Genomic DNA, 20,205 nt, shown 5'->3' with positions numbered 1-20,205 from the left:
GTTGCATAATATATAATTTATAGTGTAATGCTAACAATAGATCCAATATTCATACACAACCCTATAACTGCGGAGTCCAAGAATAATCTGATAACAGAATAATTTATACATCCAAAATTAAATAACAGGAATATAAAGTTTACATTTATAACTCTGCGGAGAAGATTGCAGAGCTCCAGTCGAATCAGCTGCTTCCTAGTACCTGGGAGGTTTGTTGGGGGAGGGGTGAGTTTTGCAACTCAGCGAATAATAATAAATAATACACACCACATACAGTCAAGCAAAATGCACCCTAGTTTACTGAATGAACACACAACAGTCAATCAGATGACATTACATCAGCACCCACAAACAATATCACCTTCAAATAATCACATCACGTGGAAATTAGTCAGTGGAGTCACCGAACCCCCGATGAGCCGTCCTCCCACATGGCTCATCCTCTCACATGTGCACCAGGGAGCCGATCCCCCATACTGGCCGACCGGTCTAATCCTCACTTGACCAGCCCTCTCATTGTTTTTTTTTTTTTTTCATTCTCTCTTTTCTTTTCCATACCAACAGGAGGCAACCCGGTCGTCTCCATCAAATCTAGATCATCAGGCGCTCACAACAGGAGGCCACCCTGCGGGCTGCGATCAAATCTAGATTATCCGGTGCGCCCAATAAAGAAGCCAACCTGTGGTTAACAGTAACGGTAACGGTGGGTGCACACGGGGGCGCCGATCTCCCATTTACCCGGCTAACAGAAACAGAATCAGGATCCATATAACAGAAACAGTCTCACAAACCCATGGTGACCCACTTCATCCCAATTCCACACAAACAAATCACAGTATAGTCACAGCACAAATAATCAAACATTTCATTCATCATAATACACCAATTTCATCCAAAATGCACAATTATATATAAGTATAATTATAGTGATCGTAACATAATATATATATGATAAAATACTTATAATATATTGTAATATGTAAATAAAAATATAATGTTTATAAATAAATGATATGCAAATGCAGTGTTGATATGCATTATTTATTATTACTCACAGTGATGGAGAGCGAAATTCTAGCTTCGATGTTGTCCTGGAGGAGCACTAGATGGACCCGGGCGATCTAAGAAAAAGAAGGACACAGCAGAAAATAATTCTATCAGACAAAATATTTCTTTACCACTCTAAAATTTTTATTTTATATTCTAACTCTTCTATGTAATTTAATCTCGAGATTTAATTTATTTTCTATAATAAATTTATTTTTCTACCGAACACTATTTTCTTTATTTTCTTTTGACTTCTATTTTATTTCCTACCGAAATTTATTTTATTTATTTATTTTTTTTTTTATACCGAATTTATTTTATTTTTCTACCGAAATTTCGGCAGCATCTCCCCTAAAAATTGGACTATCTACCTGTTAAAATATCAACAATTTCACAAATATTCAATCCATACGGCCCATCCGTCGGGCAATTAATCAAACAACAGTTTCCCATCCTCCTTAATCTCAACATCACCACACAATCCAATTTATACATTACAATAACATTATATCTAAGCTACCTTAATTAAATCAACAATAAAATTATAAAGCTATTAACTACTCACATTTACCAAATTGAATTAACTACAAATAATAAGATTAATTTCATTATCTAACATTTCTAACATTAACTTAGCTAGATTAATTAATTACAAATAATAAAATTAATTTCATTATCTAATATTAATATCTAATACTAATTTAATTAACTAATATTTCATTATCTAAATAACATTAACATTAACACAATTAATGTTAATTAATTAACTACTAATAACATTAACTAAATAACATTAACTAAATTAACGTTAATTAATTAATTATTGCTAGATCGAAAATTCTTACGCGTGTCGGGTTAAAAAGCAGTAACTGCCGGTGGTCGAACTCGACTGGCAGTGGCGGAGAGAGGTGGAGACGACCGATCGGCGTGCTGGAAAGACGGCAGAGCTGCTGTGACGCCGGCGGAGGCCCGATCTGTAGTGGCAGCGACGGCTTGACAAGGCTGTGCTGCTGCTGTAGGCGCGACAGAGGAACAGCAACGCGATCTGGCCGAGGAGACGAGGAGCTGCTGCGTTGCCGAGCTGCAGTAGGGGCGGTGGCCGAGTGGCAGTGGCGCGCGGCTCTGCTGCGTTGCCTCTGTCTCGCCAAGAACGCAGGCACAAGGAAAGAAAAAGAAAGAAAAAGGAAGAAAGGAAAGAAGAAGAAGGAGAAGAAGAAGAAGAAGGAGAAGAAAAAGAAGAAGAGGAGGGAGGAGTGGCGGTGGCGCTGTGGTGACAGTGGCGATGGAGTGGAGGTGCGCTGGTGAGGGGGAGTGAGTTTAGCGTTGGAGATAAAAGAAAAAGAGAATTTTCTAGATGGTTTGGGTCGAACCGGTTCGATTCGGTTCGATTCGGCCCAAATCATCGATTTTTAACTGGTTTTCAAATTTTTCAATCGGTTTTTGGTTCGGTTTCTCATAGTAGTTGCACTAAAATATTAATATTAATTTCCAGGCTGTCGGTTCATTAAATTTAATTGGAAAAATTTTGAAAATAAAAATTCGGGTTATTTCAGTCTCCCCCCTTAAAAAAATTCGTCCTCGAATTTTGAAAATAACAAGAAACTAGGATGCAACAATTGTTTACGACAATGGTGGCTGTACTTCTCACATAATGCTGTTGAGCAGATAGAAGATGAATCAAGAAGATGAGATAAATATTTTTAAGTTCGTTAGTCAGACCAGTAGAATTAATTTTTATTAAATTATGAAGACAAACCAATGGGAAGAAAATTCAATTTATAGGGAGGGTAGGATGATTATGAGATGAATCTAGCCCCAAAGTTACCTACCTTATTACCATAGTTAATTTAAACTTGAGTTGTACTATATCTATAAGTCGTCAAGTCAAGTCAAATATTCATTACCTAAAGTACAGATTCGACACTAGTATTCACCTTTACACGTAAGAATTTTAATCACTTATAACCTCTGCTTAAGTAAGGGTTATTAATCTCATTAGCTCTAAATCATGTGTCCTTACATTGATGTATCGTCATTTATTCTCTCACTAGCTATCATAGGCAAAGATCATCGCTCCATAAGAAACTCATACACAAACCAAGTATTTAACCTTACTTATATAAGAATCCGCATATTCAATCAAATTTACTACTATCTCAATTTGGACTCCTTATTTTAAAATTCAAAACCTACATGCTGACTCATCCATTTTCCATCAACTCCAATTCCATATATTTGCCCTCATAATCATTGACGTTGTTCATAATTAAGTAAGATGATTGCTGCCAATTCAAGAAAGTTTTCGATTCTTATCAAATTCTGCTATTAAGTACTATTTGATCATTTCCAATTAAAGAGAACAAATTCTTGCCACTACTACAAGCTTATTTCAAACAAAATCATGACATTTCTCTAGCTAAGTAAGAGATCAAGAATGTTAAACCCATAATTCAACTCCTGATTAGACTATGTCCTTTGTCTTATGTTTATTCTTAATCTCATGAATGCCTATGAATATTCAGATAATAATATCATTGAGTTATTCCTTTTCTCCAAGTCTATCATCTCCAAGATTTGTACAATTTATACCTTATACGATCTAAGAATATCCTCAACCTTAATTATGTTCTCTCTACATTCTTTACCCTAAACAAGGTTAACAACTTATTGAATCCTTCAACATCAGAGTTACAATGTACCAGTTCTCGAATGGACCTAACTATTTAAATCTTCCCTTAAACAATAAGATAAGTCGCAAACTGCCATTTATAACCCAATTCTATTCATTCAATCATAATTTCTCTCAATTGCTAAGGAATTCGGAATAACTTTACATTGACTCCACATTATGCATTAATAATTTTCGCTCTAAACGGTACCTCAATCGAACCATGAGCAATTTAAATTGATTAATGATCTAATCGACATCCATGAGTTGGCATTCCAATATAATTAAAATATAATCTTAAACCATCCCGTAATCACATCCAACAGTTCTATAGTTTATCTTTTCAGTCTTCAAATACTAGCATGTATTCTCCTCACCAAAGTTGTTAAAACTATCTCAAGTTCACTTGTTTATTCTTGCACAAATTTTCAATATCCAAAATAAATAGTAAATTAAAACCCAGCTAGCTTACTAATAAATGAAAATACTCTAATTACCTTTACGTTCTACTAAGGACATAAATATAATTTTCCTTCTTTATCCAATAAAACAAGTAACTTGCAAAAGTTGCACTAATTAATAGAATTTCCTTATTTTAATTGCTTTACGTCAAGAGATTAAATTTATTCACATTCGTTGTCATCTCAAGCTAAGCCCCCATGATCTTTTATCAACTCTTATTCCCAATCATTACTATTTCCCAACTAGATGCTATCAAATTACATAAGTCAAAATTTTCTTATCTCTCTCTCCAGTAGAAAGTCTATCTTTCTGAATATAAGTACTAAGTTCTTTCATCATCGGGATTACAATCCTTAAATCATTATCTATTTGTATACCACCAGACATTCAATAACTTCCTACCTTTGATCTCTTTTTAGAATATGAATTTACTATATATGAACCACAAAGTTCTCAAAACTCACCTTGCAAGGACCCGATTAACTCAACTCATAAGGTTGGTTTATAACATTATCAATTATTTATTTAATATTCTATTAGAATTATCACCGATAGTGATGACTATTTTAAACCTAAAAGCCATTTCCCTACCTTCAATAGTATACATGTTCCATCTTTCTACTTTTAATAATATTTCACTTCTTTTTGTCTAACTACCTATTCTTAATTACTTATTCTAAAGCATCTTTTGAACTTTCACAACTCTTCTTTTTTTTTTTTTTTTTTTTTTTTTTTTTTAGATCTTAATTTAATTACATCATAAAATTACTATTCATGATCATTTAATTTCTTAACATTCACATTCTCTCTATACTCCAAGAGATAACAAGAAACTGTTTAATTATACAAACATTATTCTCCTCTGTTCTTTATATTCAAATTATATTCAAGCTATAATTTTCCTAATATAATTATCATCGAATATAATAGCATTTCAATCCCAAAACCACTAATTTCCTTTGCTATCTTTTACTTTTATTTTATTATACTTGGTCCATAAGCTTAGTCTGGCTTATTAAACATTCTACATGTACTAAGATCTTAATTATATCACACATGGATCCATAACTCTTTCATGACTGTAAACCACAATTTTTCTACACTCATGAAATCCCAAAATATAGAGGTCTTTATCTTAAATCCGCTGATGTATCATTATTTTTATTTTCATCGAATCTTGTTACCCATAATCCCTAATTTATTAAACCTCTAATTACTGACTATCCTCATTTAACTCACATTAATTCATACTCTTCACGTTTCTACAATTGATTCTTTTCTTAATATCCATACAATAACAGGACTAGATCCATCCTTACTTATCTAATTTACTAGTATTATATCAATTAAATAATTGGACAATTATCTCTCCATGTCCGATGTCATTCACCAATACTCTTAATCATCATAGCCCAATATTTACATAACGTAAGTACCTTAATTCCCTTATGGAGTCCTCAGATCATAGAATCTCCCATTAAACAAAATCATTGATTGTAATTCACATACCATCGAGTGTGCAACAATTATTTTAAATATCAAAAGCTAAATACCATTAGATTTAATTCTTACTTGTACCATATTAAACCATAAGATGCCACAATCCACACAATATCCATTACTAAATGCATACAGAGTAGAGTAATTTGTCTCTTACTACGGATCACAATTTACGTTTCTTATAACCACAATAATTTATATGATTCCCTATATTCATACACTTGAAAAGGAATAGTTGATGAATGCTACAATACACTTTACTCCACCAAGCAGTAATTACTTCTCATAATTAAAAATCACTTGGTATAATAATTCCACCAATATTATTCTTTATGAAAAATACTCATCTCCAATTATTATAGCAAATCACACCAAATCCTTCAATATTTAAATCTTATAAAAAATCAGTTATGTACTTATACTAATTAATGTAATTATTCCATCCAGAAAATATTTACCCCAATAACTATAATAAATTCCACCAACCAACATCATGTAAATGTCACCAAATACATATATTAATTCAAGGCACCAATTAAATATATTCTAATGTCCTCAAATCCGAATCGTTTAGTTCTCTTATTAAATAAAACTAGCAACTAATTCTCAATTCTGCAGGCACACATATACACGCACTCATGCATCTTTTTTTTTTTTATATGTATTCTACATTCAACACATATTAAATAAAATAGTACACTTACAGTATTTGACTTCAATTTATTATTCATATGCAACTTATCTTCTTACATACTTAAATTATATATGACTATTATTTATTCCATAGAAGGATTTTTGTTTAAACCGTCTCCTAGCATCATTAACTAAATCACATCTCTAACGAACAAGGATGCAAATTTTAATCATTAAACAACTTGACTTTAGTCTGGTTGCGAACAACGCTGAAGGGAAAAGCAAGGAGGACAATGTCAAGACATGACAGGAATTACTCCGCAGTTACATCTAAACTTATAAACTTATGCTCTGATACCACCTTTGTCACGACCCGTTTCCGTGGGCCGGACCGGCACTAGGGCCCAGGTAAGCTTAAGGCCCCCGAGGCCCGTAGTAAGCCTAAATTATTCAATCTGTCTCAATTTCATCAAAACAGTAAGCCTCTATACAAACATATGGCCCAATCTCGATTAACACATAATATATAACCTGGGGCCTATTCACAATAAATTATAATCACATTATGGGCTTACTGGCTTACTGGTTCACCTGCGGCTAGTTGCATAATATATAATTTATAGTGTAATGCTAACAATAGATCCAATATTCATACACAACCCTATAACTGCGGAGTCCAAGAATAATCTGATAACAGAATAATTTATACATCCAAAATTAAATAACAGGAATATAAAGTTTACATTTATAACTCTGCGGAGAAGATTGCAGAGCTCCAGTCGAATCAGCTGCTTCCTAGTACCTGGGAGGTTTGTTGGGGGAGGGGTGAGTTTTGCAACTCAGCGAATAATAATAAATAATACACACCACATACAGTCAAGCAAAATGCACCCTAGTTTACTGAATGAACACACAACAGTCAATCAGATGACATTACATCAGCACCCACAAACAATATCACCTTCAAATAATCACATCACGTGGAAATTAGTCAGTGGAGTCACCGAACCCCCGATGAGCCGTCCTCCCACATGGCTCATCCTCTCACATGTGCACCAGGGAGCCGATCCCCCATACTGGCCGACCGGTCTAATCCTCACTTGACCAGCCCTCTCATTGTTTTTTTTTTTTTTTTCATTCTCTCTTTTCTTTTCCATACCAACAGGAGGCAACCCGGTCGTCTCCATCAAATCTAGATCATCAGGCGCTCACAACAGGAGGCCACCCTGCGGGCTGCGATCAAATCTAGATTATCCGGTGCGCCCAATAAAGAAGCCAACCTGTGGTTAACAGTAACGGTAACGGTGGGTGCACACGGGGGCGCCGATCTCCCATTTACCCGGCTAACAGAAACAGAATCAGGATCCATATAACAGAAACAGTCTCACAAACCCATGGTGACCCACTTCATCCCAATTCCACACAAACAAATCACAGTATAGTCACAGCACAAATAATCAAACATTTCATTCATCATAATACACCAATTTCATCCAAAATGCACAATTATATATAAGTATAATTATAGTGATCGTAACATAATATATATATGATAAAATACTTATAATATATTGTAATATGTAAATAAAAATATAATGTTTATAAATAAATGATATGCAAATGCAGTGTTGATATGCATTATTTATTATTACTCACAGTGATGGAGAGCGAAATTCTAGCTTCGATGTTGTCCTGGAGGAGCACTAGATGGACCCGGGCGATCTAAGAAAAAGAAGGACACAGCAGAAAATAATTCTATCAGACAAAATATTTCTTTACCACTCTAAAATTTTTATTTTATATTCTAACTCTTCTATGTAATTTAATCTCGAGATTTAATTTATTTTCTATAATAAATTTATTTTTCTACCGAACACTATTTTCTTTATTTTCTTTTGACTTCTATTTTATTTCCTACCGAAATTTATTTTATTTATTTATTTTTTTTTTTTTATACCGAATTTATTTTATTTTTCTACCGAAATTTCGGCAGCATCTCCCCTAAAAATTGGACTATCTACCTGTTAAAATATCAACAATTTCACAAATATTCAATCCATACGGCCCATCCGTCGGGCAATTAATCAAACAACAGTTTCCCATCCTCCTTAATCTCAACATCACCACACAATCCAATTTATACATTACAATAACATTATATCTAAGCTACCTTAATTAAATCAACAATAAAATTATAAAGCTATTAACTACTCACATTTACCAAATTGAATTAACTACAAATAATAAGATTAATTTCATTATCTAACATTTCTAACATTAACTTAGCTAGATTAATTAATTACAAATAATAAAATTAATTTCATTATCTAATATTAATATCTAATACTAATTTAATTAACTAATATTTCATTATCTAAATAACATTAACATTAACACAATTAATGTTAATTAATTAACTACTAATAACATTAACTAAATAACATTAACTAAATTAACGTTAATTAATTAATTATTGCTAGATCGAAAATTCTTACGCGTGTCGGGTTAAAAAGCAGTAACTGCCGGTGGTCGAACTCGACTGGCAGTGGCGGAGAGAGGTGGAGACGACCGATCGGCGTGCTGGAAAGACGGCAGAGCTGCTGTGACGCCGGCGGAGGCCCGATCTGTAGTGGCAGCGACGGCTTGACAAGGCTGTGCTGCTGCTGTAGGCGCGACAGAGGAACAGCAACGCGATCTGGCCGAGGAGACGAGGAGCTGCTGCGTTGCCGAGCTGCAGTAGGGGCGGTGGCCGAGTGGCAGTGGCGCGCGGCTCTGCTGCGTTGCCTCTGTCTCGCCAAGAACGCAGGCACAAGGAAAGAAAAAGAAAGAAAAAGGAAGAAAGGAAAGAAGAAGAAGGAGAAGAAGAAGAAGAAGGAGAAGAAAAAGAAGAAGAGGAGGGAGGAGTGGCGGTGGCGCTGTGGTGACAGTGGCGATGGAGTGGAGGTGCGCTGGTGAGGGGGAGTGAGTTTAGCGTTGGAGATAAAAGAAAAAGAGAATTTTCTAGATGGTTTGGGTCGAACCGGTTCGATTCGGTTCGATTCGGCCCAAATCATCGATTTTTAACTGGTTTTCAAATTTTTCAATCGGTTTTTGGTTCGGTTTCTCATAGTAGTTGCACTAAAATATTAATATTAATTTCCAGGCTGTCGGTTCATTAAATTTAATTGGAAAAATTTTGAAAATAAAAATTCGGGTTATTTCACTAAAATAGAAGGATTGAACGTTTGAAATATAAAATAATTTTGAAACTCAATTGCTTATTTAATACTTTATTCGTCTCATTTTATTTACCTGTTATTTCTTTTTGGGATGTCTCAAAATATTTATAAGATTTTTAGTTTTATATATTTAAGTAATTATTTTTCTCATAATAATTTTTATGGTTGTTTATTAAATAAAAAAATTTTTATTAATATTTTAATGAGTTAAGGGTAAAGACAAGTAAAATAATTTTTATTGACTAAAATTTTAATATATTTATTTTATCAAACAATGCAAATTAAATGAGACGGAATAAGTATTATCTTTTGAAACTTAATAGTACATATTTGAGTCAACCTGTTAATTCCAAAGGTAAAATAATTTTAGATGGTGTCAAATTTACTCGTATCATAAGGTCCTAAGTTAACTAAATATATATCAGGTTTAAGCAAGTCTAATACCAAGTGTGTGATAAAATTTCTTCAGAAGTGGACCCACTGTACAGCTTCCTCTTTGTTCGTTCCATTATAGGCCTTTAAGGTTGACCCATCTTCATTTTGACGTCTCCACTTTGTTTTAGTCAATATTTTTAAGGAAAAATTATAATACAATCCCTTAGGTCTTTTATAATTATATTTTTAAAATATTAGTCTATCATTGTCTTTTTTTTTAAATATATTAATTTGATTTTATATTTTATTTCTGTTATGCTATTAGGTCTTTCTATCTAATTTATGCATCTTTTTCTATTAAGTCAACAAGAAAATATAGAGGTCAAATGAGAAATAATAAAATATTATCAAAAAAAATCACAGCGCAGTCCCTATAATTTGAAAAATACAATTAGTCTATTCTTATATTTTTAAAAATAAAATAGATATTTTAGTCATTTCATAAAATACTTAATATAAAAAAATGCAAAAATTTGACGGATAGATTTTATAGTCGAACAAAAATAAACTATAAATATATTTTAGTCTATTTCCTAAAAGATAGGGACATAACAATTATATTTCTCAAACTATATGGATGATATTGTAATTTTTTATTTTAAAAGTCACACTGAATATTGAACCGGTGTGATAATTGGACCACGGTTGGATTGGATGACTTGCATTCAACCAAATTGTTTGCTTCTTTTTTTTTTTTAACTTACAAAAAAATAAAAAATGAACATAAAAAATTTTGTTTAGCGATAAAATCACATGCACTTCAGCCATTGCAATGCCTTCTTTTATAAAAATATGAGGTGAAATGTATATACCATTGCAAGGCAAATAATTATAAAATCTAAAGAAAAAAAAAAAAATATATATATATATATATATATATATATAGAAAGAGTGACCCTGCAGGGTAAACAATAATAAAATTTACAAAGTTATTGTCATCTGCAAGAGCCAGTCAATTCAATGCCCATCTTTTTCCTTGTTCAACAGAAACTTGACTACGATGCGCTATTATTACTATGGCGGGCCAAGAGACAAGGAATGGCTTCAGTCAACAATAAGAAAACTTACCACAGCTCCACAGATTTGTTGTCATTGTAGCAGAAAAAGACCGATTCACAGAGGTCCTTTGACTTGGAGTTTGGTTTTTTTATTTTAAAGATGTTCCTGAGGAGAATGTTAGGAGAAGGTCTTTTTGATTTTTTGAATATGCCCCTCCAAAGGTCTTTTGATCCTTTGTTCAAGAAAGGAGGCTGTGTCTATTTGCAGAGTATGAAAGAGATTTGAGAGAGAAAAATTTTTGGTTCCAGAACTGGGGCAATATGAATGGGTGTCTTTTATTTAGAACTGTGCCGTCAAATAAAACCGGGTTTATCCTGGGTCATTTGGTTCTTGGATTTGTCTGGATTTTCCATTGCCATCCGATTTTTTTGTCCATCAGACCGGACTAATCACTGATTTGCAAATTAACTGATCTGATTCTGTCTTAAAAACACTGATTTTAATGGGAAAAAAAAAAAAAAGATTTGCCTTAGACTTGATGTGTGATCCCACTTATAGATCAAGCAAATAAAATAAAACAAAAAGTATTTCAATTTTTTTTAAATGTATGGTCAGAAATGCCTTTATTTTAATTTTATTAATTTAGTCCATAGATGGAAATATCGACCGAATCTAGATAAGTTTTTTCCGATTTTACTAGCCTGCCTCTCCATTTTGCTCGGAATTAGTAATTATCCATCTAGAGTTGAAAAGCGAAAATACTATGGCTTCTATATGTCAAATATAAATAAATAATTAATTAAAATCACAATTAAGCAAAAATAAATGATTTATAGAAATAATATTAATGTTTCTCTCGTAGTGAAAAATAGTTGAACTTTGAAACTAAGTTTTTGAAATAAAAAATAGTGTAATATTTCTTTTTTTTAGGTTATAAAAATTATGATACAAATTAGACTTATTCTACAGTTCAATTTCCATTACTTTGAATGCTTTTTATTTTTGACCGATATAATGTCATATCCTTTTACTAAAAAATATATATATATTTTTTAACACTTTCAAAAAAAAATTGTATATAATATCTATATATATGTATATATTATATATTTTTTATAATTTAATTTTGTAGAATTTTGAGTGATTAATTTGATCCGAATAGCAGTACTTATTCTAAAATTAAGTACTAGTCTATCTAATAGTAAACTAATAATTATTTATGAAAGATTAAGAAAATTAAAAAAAATAATAATTTTAATTTTCATGCCAAATAAATGTTAGGTTTTCAGTTAATAATAAATAATCTATTATTCCTTTCAAAAAAATAAAATAATCTATTATATATATATATATATATATATATATATATATATATATATATACCAACAAAAACAAAAAAGACTTTGAACACAAAGACTTTGAAAACAAATTGTTATGCTTTTTAATTTTTATCGTATATAGACTTTAACAAAAGATAAAAGATAAAATCAATACAACAAAGACTAAGACTTATGACTACAAACAAAGACTACGACTAAGACTACAAAGACTTATGACTAATGACTTTAAAGTAGACTAAAGACTAAGACTAAGACTAAGACTAAGACTAAATACTATAGAATTACAAGTCATATATATGTAGAGAGCTAAGATTATTACTGGGATTTAAATAAATACAGATACAAACATTTAAAGATAAATTATAACTGTGAACTAAAATACTATGATTAATTGGGTTTATATGAATACTTATATAATTCATTAAGTATAATTTTATTTCAGAATCAACATACAGTTTTACACAGTATTTCTGATGTGGAAGATCAGACTAAGCTGCATCCACAGAGCATACTTATAACAAATTTAATCATCAATTTAGCACAAAGGTTTAGGGTTCCTGCAACCTTAACCTGGGATCCCCAGAATTAAGTCAGATTGTGGAGGGAGAAGAAGAAAGGTGACGTCAACACGGGCTTACAATAGTAGCAGTTTAAGATAAAATACAAACTTTATTTACTTACAAAATATAAATACAAGATTTAAAACTTACAAGAGTTTTAGAGTTAGACTTTCTCCAACTTGAACGCTTACAACTTGAACTAGGAGCGAAGAAGGAGAGAGGGATTATGGTTAATAACTAAAACTAAACTTATGCCTTCACAAGGGGAGAGGCTCCCTTTATATAGAAAAACAAAGAATCGTTCTTGTTTACTTTTACTGTTGATACACATTACTCTGTCTGTCACGGATTTTTACTGTAGAGGAATAGTGCTTGGTCGGCCATTGGAGCTTGCCTTTTACTGTAGAAACATGTGAAGGAATAAGGTTCCTTCTGCCATTTAGTCAGATGAGGACGAAGTGTCCTTCTTTTTCTTTTCTTTTCTTTTTACTTTGCTTTTTTGTTTTAACTTTGCTTTTTCTTTTTCTTTTTTGTCAGCTTTACTTTTTACTATTATTGATTGAAGAATATCATCATTACTATCTTCTGCAGAGGAAAGTGATGATGAAGATGATGAAGAAGAGGACGCCATGTCTGCCCATTTGGCTTTGCCTTTATGACTGGGTTTAGATGACGATTTATCTGAAGAAATTGCTGGCTTTTTACTTGAAGCGGTTTTTACTAGAGAATCTGTGGAAAGTTGCTGGAACATTTCCTGGCAAATTTGTTTATACTCCTCAGGAGTTTTAGCTGCTGCTAACCTGGCTTGACACTGTGCTTTTTGAATCCCAAATGTTGGTTGATCCTTTAAGGCAAGTGTATTGGCATAGGTTAATGCAGGTGTACCAGAAAGTTTATTTCGAATCCATTGATCGATTTTAAGTTCAGTGGTAGAGTTCTTGAATGATCCCCACCATTTAATCTTGTGTCGTTTTACCAACATAGGAATTTGAGTTCCTATGGCATACTGAGTGTCCAAATACCATTGATATACCCAGGGCGTAAAGAAGGCCATGCAATAGTACATTAAGGATGGAATATGGGTTTCTTCAGGCCGAGGTTTATAATGGGTTTTAAAGTACTGGTATAAAGAAAAGATAGGAGGAGGGAGAATATCATTGGATAGACCCCTGGTTTGCCACCATTTTTTAAACCAGTTGGGAACCTTTAAATCAGTCCGGAAAGACTGATCAAAATAGATTAACCATGAATGAGTAGCAGTGGGGTTTTGAATATAAAACACTTTTTCCCATGCGTCTTTATAATCAAAATAATTATAAGTAGTACTATGCACATGCTTATATAAAACTTTGAATTTTACTGGAGTATAAAGGGATGGAGCAGGCCAATCTTTAGGATGAATAACTCTTTGGATTTTTATGGAAGAATACAAAATAATAGATTTATTTTTAGGATCAAAATTATGTTTAATTTTTACAGAGTCAGTATCAAGTAAGATATTATGATAATATTCCTGAGGTTTTGAAAGATCATTTGGAGTAAAATACCAATCCTCAGGGTAATAATGTTTTAAAATTGACCAAGGATTAATATTATTATACCCATCCTCGATCTCAATTTCATAATCAAAAATATTTTTAACAAACCATTTATGTATACTTTGAGGAGTATACTGGATTTTTGGCAAATCCACAGCCATCAACGGATTTGATAAGTCTTTACTGTCTACCGTTTGAGACAGACTAGTCGTACCATGAACGGGTACGATCGTTTTAAGTTTAGAAGACATACCTGCGTCCTCTGTGGAAGAAGATGCTATACCTTGCAACGCCTTTAAAACTTCAGGAGATTGACTAAGTTGTTCAATCCATTTTTGAAGGTCTTTAGAGGTTTTAGTGTTTAAGGCTGGGGTTTTAAGGAGGTCTTCAGAATGCTCAGGAAGAGCTTTAGTGGGTGAGTCTGATTCTTCTTTAATGGCTTTACCCTTATCCTTTTTCTTGCCCATTGTTCTGTAAGAATTCACGAGTAAGAAAGTCTGGAATATTATTGGAAGTACCTTTAATAAATTCAATATCAAATTCAAATATACTTAAAAGTGCTTGCCATCGAGCAAAAATTTGTTTAGAGGCTAGATTTTGAACATCTTTTTGCAAAACATCCTTTGCAGATTTACAATCAATTCTGAGTAAAAATTTTTGATTTAGTAAATCAGATTGAAATTTATTTATACAAATAACAATACTTAAAATTTCTTTTTTAATAGTAGAATAGTTTAATTGTGTCGGAGTCCAATGTCCTGAAGTGTATTGGATAATCCGTTCCTTATTATCAATTTTTTGTTTTAAAATGCCCCCATAACCAATATTAGAAGCATCAGTCTCAACAATTTTAAAAGCAGTTGGATTAGGAATATACAAATAAGGAATTTCTTTTACTAAGGTTTTAATCTTTTTAATCAATTGAGTATGCTTATCCGTCCAAGGACTAGCATTTTTACGCAATCTATCATGTAAAGGTTTAAGCATACAATTTAAATTAGGATAGAAATCAATGACATAATTTAAACAACCAAGAAATCGCTGTAATTGGAGTTTATTAGTAATTTCATTGGGAAATTTTTCTCCAAATACTAAAGTTCTTTCGATGGGTTGAATTTTACCTTGTTGTATATAATGACCCAAAAATCTGATTTTAGTTTTAAACAAATCCATTTTAGTTTTACTTAATGCTAAGCCATTTTGCCTAATAACCATGCAAAAGGTTTTTAAATGTGTAAAATGTTGTTCAAGAGAGGTACTGAAAATAAGTACATCATCAATATATACAATACAAAATTTTGAATAAGGGTTAAAAATATCATTCATGATCCTCTGAAATTCAGAAGGAGCATTTTTTAAACCAAAAGGCATTACATTCCATTCGTATTGACCAAATGGAACTGTAAATGCAGTTTTATATCTGTCTTTAGGATCAATTTGAATCTGCCAGTAACCAGATTTCATATCAAATTTACTAAAAATATTTGCATTATATAATTTCTTTAAAAGATCTTTTTTATTGGGAATTGGATATCTTATCCATTTTAAAGCTGTATTTAATGGTTTATAATTTATTACTAATCTGGGAACACCACGTTCTATTTCAGCATTTTTATTTACATAAAAAGCTGCACAAGACCATGGGCTTCTAGATTTAGAGATTAATTTTTTATTAAGTAAATCTTGAATTTCATTTTTACAATGTTCAATTAATTCAGGATTCATCTGAATTGGTCTAGCTTTAGTTTTAATAGTTTTTTCATCAAAATCTTTTTCATATGGTAAGTCTACTATGTGTTGTTTACGATCCCAAAAAGCATGTGGATGATCAGCGCATAATTCCTTTTCCATAGAATCCTTTAGAGCTGTGATTTTATCTTGGATTTCTTTAGTGTCTAATTGTTCTTGAATCCTATTTAAATACATATTATTTTTTATATCTTTTAAATTTTCTTCTTTAGATTTTATCAAAGAATTTATTTCTAATATTTTAATGGAGTGAGCTTTTAACAAATTTAATTGCTTCTTTTTAGGTCTCTCTGTGAATTCTAACCGAACTTTATTATTCCTAATTTTGAATTTTATAAAATCTTCTTTAACTGAATATGGTGTAATTAGGTTTATAAAAGGAGTTCCTAATATTACCATATAATTTATTTGAGGAGATAGTAAAAATACTGTGTTTATTTCTAAACCTTGGTTTACTATTTGTGCATCTGTTTTTCCTATAATTTCTAACTTAGATTTATTTGCTGTACTGAGTTTTTCATTAGTTTTTGACCAATATCTTTTAGGTATTAAATCAGATTTTATACAGTTTAAATCTGCACCTGTATCAAATAATGCAATTGCATCTATCACAAAATCATTTACCTGAATGTTTATTTTTACCAAATATTTTCTTGAAGTTATTTCTTGTAATAAGTTTAAAAAATTACTATCTATATTTTCATCTAATTGATTTATTTCATCTTTATCTGGTCCTGCTTCATCAGAAGAAGAACTAGAAATAAGTTGAGATTCTAATACCTTTATTAGTTTATCATGAAGTTGAAATTGTCGTTTTAATTCACTAACTTCCTTCTTTAGATTTCTAACTTCATTTTTTAAATTACTAGTAGAATTGTCTGCTTCTACTTTTTTATGCTTATTTTTATTTAATATAGTTGTGAGATCATAAGTATTATGTTGAATTTTAGGAGTTATATCTTCTTTTACTGTCTGGGTTTCTTCAAAACTTTTAATGAGTTTTTGAAGGAGTTTAGCTTTAGTGTCTTGGTCATCTAAAGAATTTACTACTTCTAAAAGCGTACTTTGATCTTTAAGTCAAAAAGAATTTGTAAATAAATTAAAAGATCAATTGAGTAAACTTGAGGTTCATTCAGCAACTACTCAACATGTAGCTCCTGACACTACTGAAGCCTCTCGAAATATAAACATTATAGAAGAAAACACCAACTCTGATGTCAGCGAACCTGACTCAGAAGATGCTAAACAATTTGAATCAAATCCTATAAATCATCATCGAGAAATAGTAAATAGGGCACCAGACTTAGGCATTATTGATAAACCTAACACTATATCTCAATTTAAATATAATGCTTCAACAATCTATGAATGGAACATAGATGGTTTAAGTGAATATAATATATTAAGTATTTTGCAACAAATGACTATGGCTGCAAATGCTTATAAAACGCAGTCAATTATTTCTGATAAAGCTATTGCAGAAATCCTCATTGCTAGATTTACTGGACAACTTAAAGGTTGGTGGGACTATCATCTCACTGAACAACAACATCTAGAAATTTTAAATTCAATTCAAGTCAATGATGAAGGTGAACCTATATATGATGAAAATGGTGAAGTAATTCAGGATGCTGTGTCATCTTTAATTCTCACTATTTCACTTCATTTTATTAGGGATCCATCTCACTTAAAAGATAAAAATGCAGAATTACTTAGTAATTTAAAATGTAAACACTTAGGTGATTTTCAAGAATATAAAACTACTTTTCTAACTAGGTTAATGTTAAGGGAAGACTCTAATCAAAGCTTTTGGAAAGAAAAGTTTTTGGCTGGACTACCTTATTTCTTAGGAGAAAAAGTTAGGAACAATATTAAACAACAATATGGTCAATCTATACCATACAGTAAATTAACTTATGGTCAATTAATTAGTATAATTCAAAAAGAAGGTTTGCAGATTTGTCATGACTTAAAACTTCAAAGAACAATAAAATATGAAATGCAGAAAACTAAAAAAGAATTAGGATCATTTTGTAAACAATTTGATTATAGTTTAAAATCTCCACAGAAATGTGATGGACAATGCTCGCGAACACATAAATCTAAAAAACAGTATAAAAATAAATATCATAAAAGACAATACAGGTCTACACCTAGTCAAGATAAATTTTATTCTAAAGAAAAATATAAACCCCATAGGAAGTCTAAAAGAAAGCAACAAGCTAAAAATTCCAATAAAATCTCTTATAAAGATTTAACTTGTTATAATTGTGGTAAAAAGGGACATACTTCAAAATTTTGTAAATTTAATAAAAAGTTAAATGAATTACATTTAGATGAAGAAGTGTTAAATAAAATCCACGAATTATATCTTGATTCTGATTCTTCAGAATCTGAGGTTATAGAAAGTGTTGATGAATTAGGTACAACAACTAGTTCATCTGATTATTCTATAAATATGTTAACTAAAGATCAAAGTACGCTTTTAGAAGTAGTAAATTCTTTAGATGACCAAGACACTAAAGCTAAACTCCTTTAAAAACTCATTAAAAGTTTTGAAGAAACCCAGACAGTAAAAGAAGATATAACTCCTAAAATTCAACATAATACTTATGATCTCACAACTATATTAAATAAAAATAAGCATAAAAAAGTAGAAGCAGACAATTCTACTAGTAATTTAAAAAATGAAGTTAGAAATCTAAAGAAGGAAGTTAGTGAATTAAAACGACAATTTCAACTTCATGATAAACTAATAAAGGTATTAGAATCTCAACTTATTTCTAGTTCTTCTTCTGATGAAGCAGGACCAGATAAAGATGAAATAAATCAATTAGATGAAGATATAGATAGTAATTTTTTAAACTTATTACAAGAAATAACTTCAAGAAAATATTTGGTAAAAATAAACATTCAGGTAAATGATTTTGTGATAGATGCAATCGCATTATTTGATACAGGTGCAGATTTAAACTGTATAAAATCTGATTTAATACCTAAAAGATATTAGTCAAAAACTAATGAAAAACTCAGTACAGCAAATAAATCTAAGTTAGAAATTATAGGAAAAACAGATGCACAAATAGTAAACCAAGGTTTAGAAATAAACACAGTATTTTTACTATCTCCTCAAATAAATTATATGGTAATATTAGGAACTCCTTTTATAAACCTAATTACACCATATTCAGTTAAAGAAGATTGTATAAAATTCAAAATTAGGAATAATAAAGTTCGGTTAGAATTCACAGAGAGACCTAAAAAGAAGCAATTAAATTTGTTAAAAGCTCACTCCATTAAAATATTAGAAATAAATTCTTTGATAAAATCTAAAGAAGAAAATTTAAAAGATATAAAAAATAATATGTATTTAAATAGGATTCAAGAACAATTAGACACTAAAGAAATCCAAGATAAAATCACAGCTCTAAAGGATTCTATGGAAAAGGAATTATGCGCTGATCATCCATATGCTTTTTGGGATCGTAAACAACACATAGTAGACTTACCATATGAAAAAGATTTTGATGAAAAAACTATTAAAACTACAGCTAAACCAATTCAGATGAATCCTGAATTAATTGAACATTATAAAAATGAAATTCAAGATTTACTTAATAAAAAATTAATCTCTAAATCTAGAAGCCCATGGTCTTGTGCAGCTTTTTATGTAAATAAAAATGCTGAAATAGAACGTGGTGTTCCCAGATTAGTAATAAATTATAAACCATTAAATACAGCTTTAAAATGGATAAGATATCCAATTCCCAATAAAAAAGATCTTTTAAAGAAATTATATAATGCAAATATTTTTAGTAAATTTGATATGAAATCTGGTTACTGGCAGATTCAAATTGATCCTAAAGACAGATATAAAACTGCATTTACAGTTCCATTTGGTCAATACGAATGGAATGTAATGCCTTTTGGTTTAAAAAATGCTCCTTCTGAATTTCAGAGGATCATGAATGATATTTTTAACCCTTATTCAAAATTTTGTATTGTATATATTGATGATGTACTTATTTTCAGTACCTCTCTTGAACAACATTTTAC

The 20,205-nt window shown here is 31.0% G+C and overlaps 1 long non-coding RNA gene across 1 annotated transcript; it reads right to left on the bottom strand.

Moving 5' to 3' along the window:
- Position 1: 1 nt before the first annotated feature.
- LOC149494414 (uncharacterized) lies at positions 2 to 9,497 on the bottom strand. The gene is made up of 6 exons (XR_016322077.1): positions 8,806 to 9,497; positions 7,967 to 8,032; positions 7,054 to 7,112; positions 1,893 to 2,701; positions 1,056 to 1,121; positions 2 to 202 (listed from the first exon to the last, which is right to left on the bottom strand). It is a non-coding gene; the product is annotated as an uncharacterized LOC149494414 (long non-coding RNA).
- Positions 9,498 to 20,205: the final 10,708 nt, after the last annotated feature.

The sequence above is a fragment of the Jatropha curcas genome, chromosome 8, assembly GCF_041381405.1.
Source record: "Jatropha curcas cultivar XTBG-Jc1 chromosome 8, XTBG_Jcur_1.0, whole genome shotgun sequence".
NCBI lineage: Eukaryota > Viridiplantae > Streptophyta > Magnoliopsida > Malpighiales > Euphorbiaceae > Jatropha > Jatropha curcas.
This window is presented reverse-complemented; position numbering and strand designations above follow the sequence as displayed.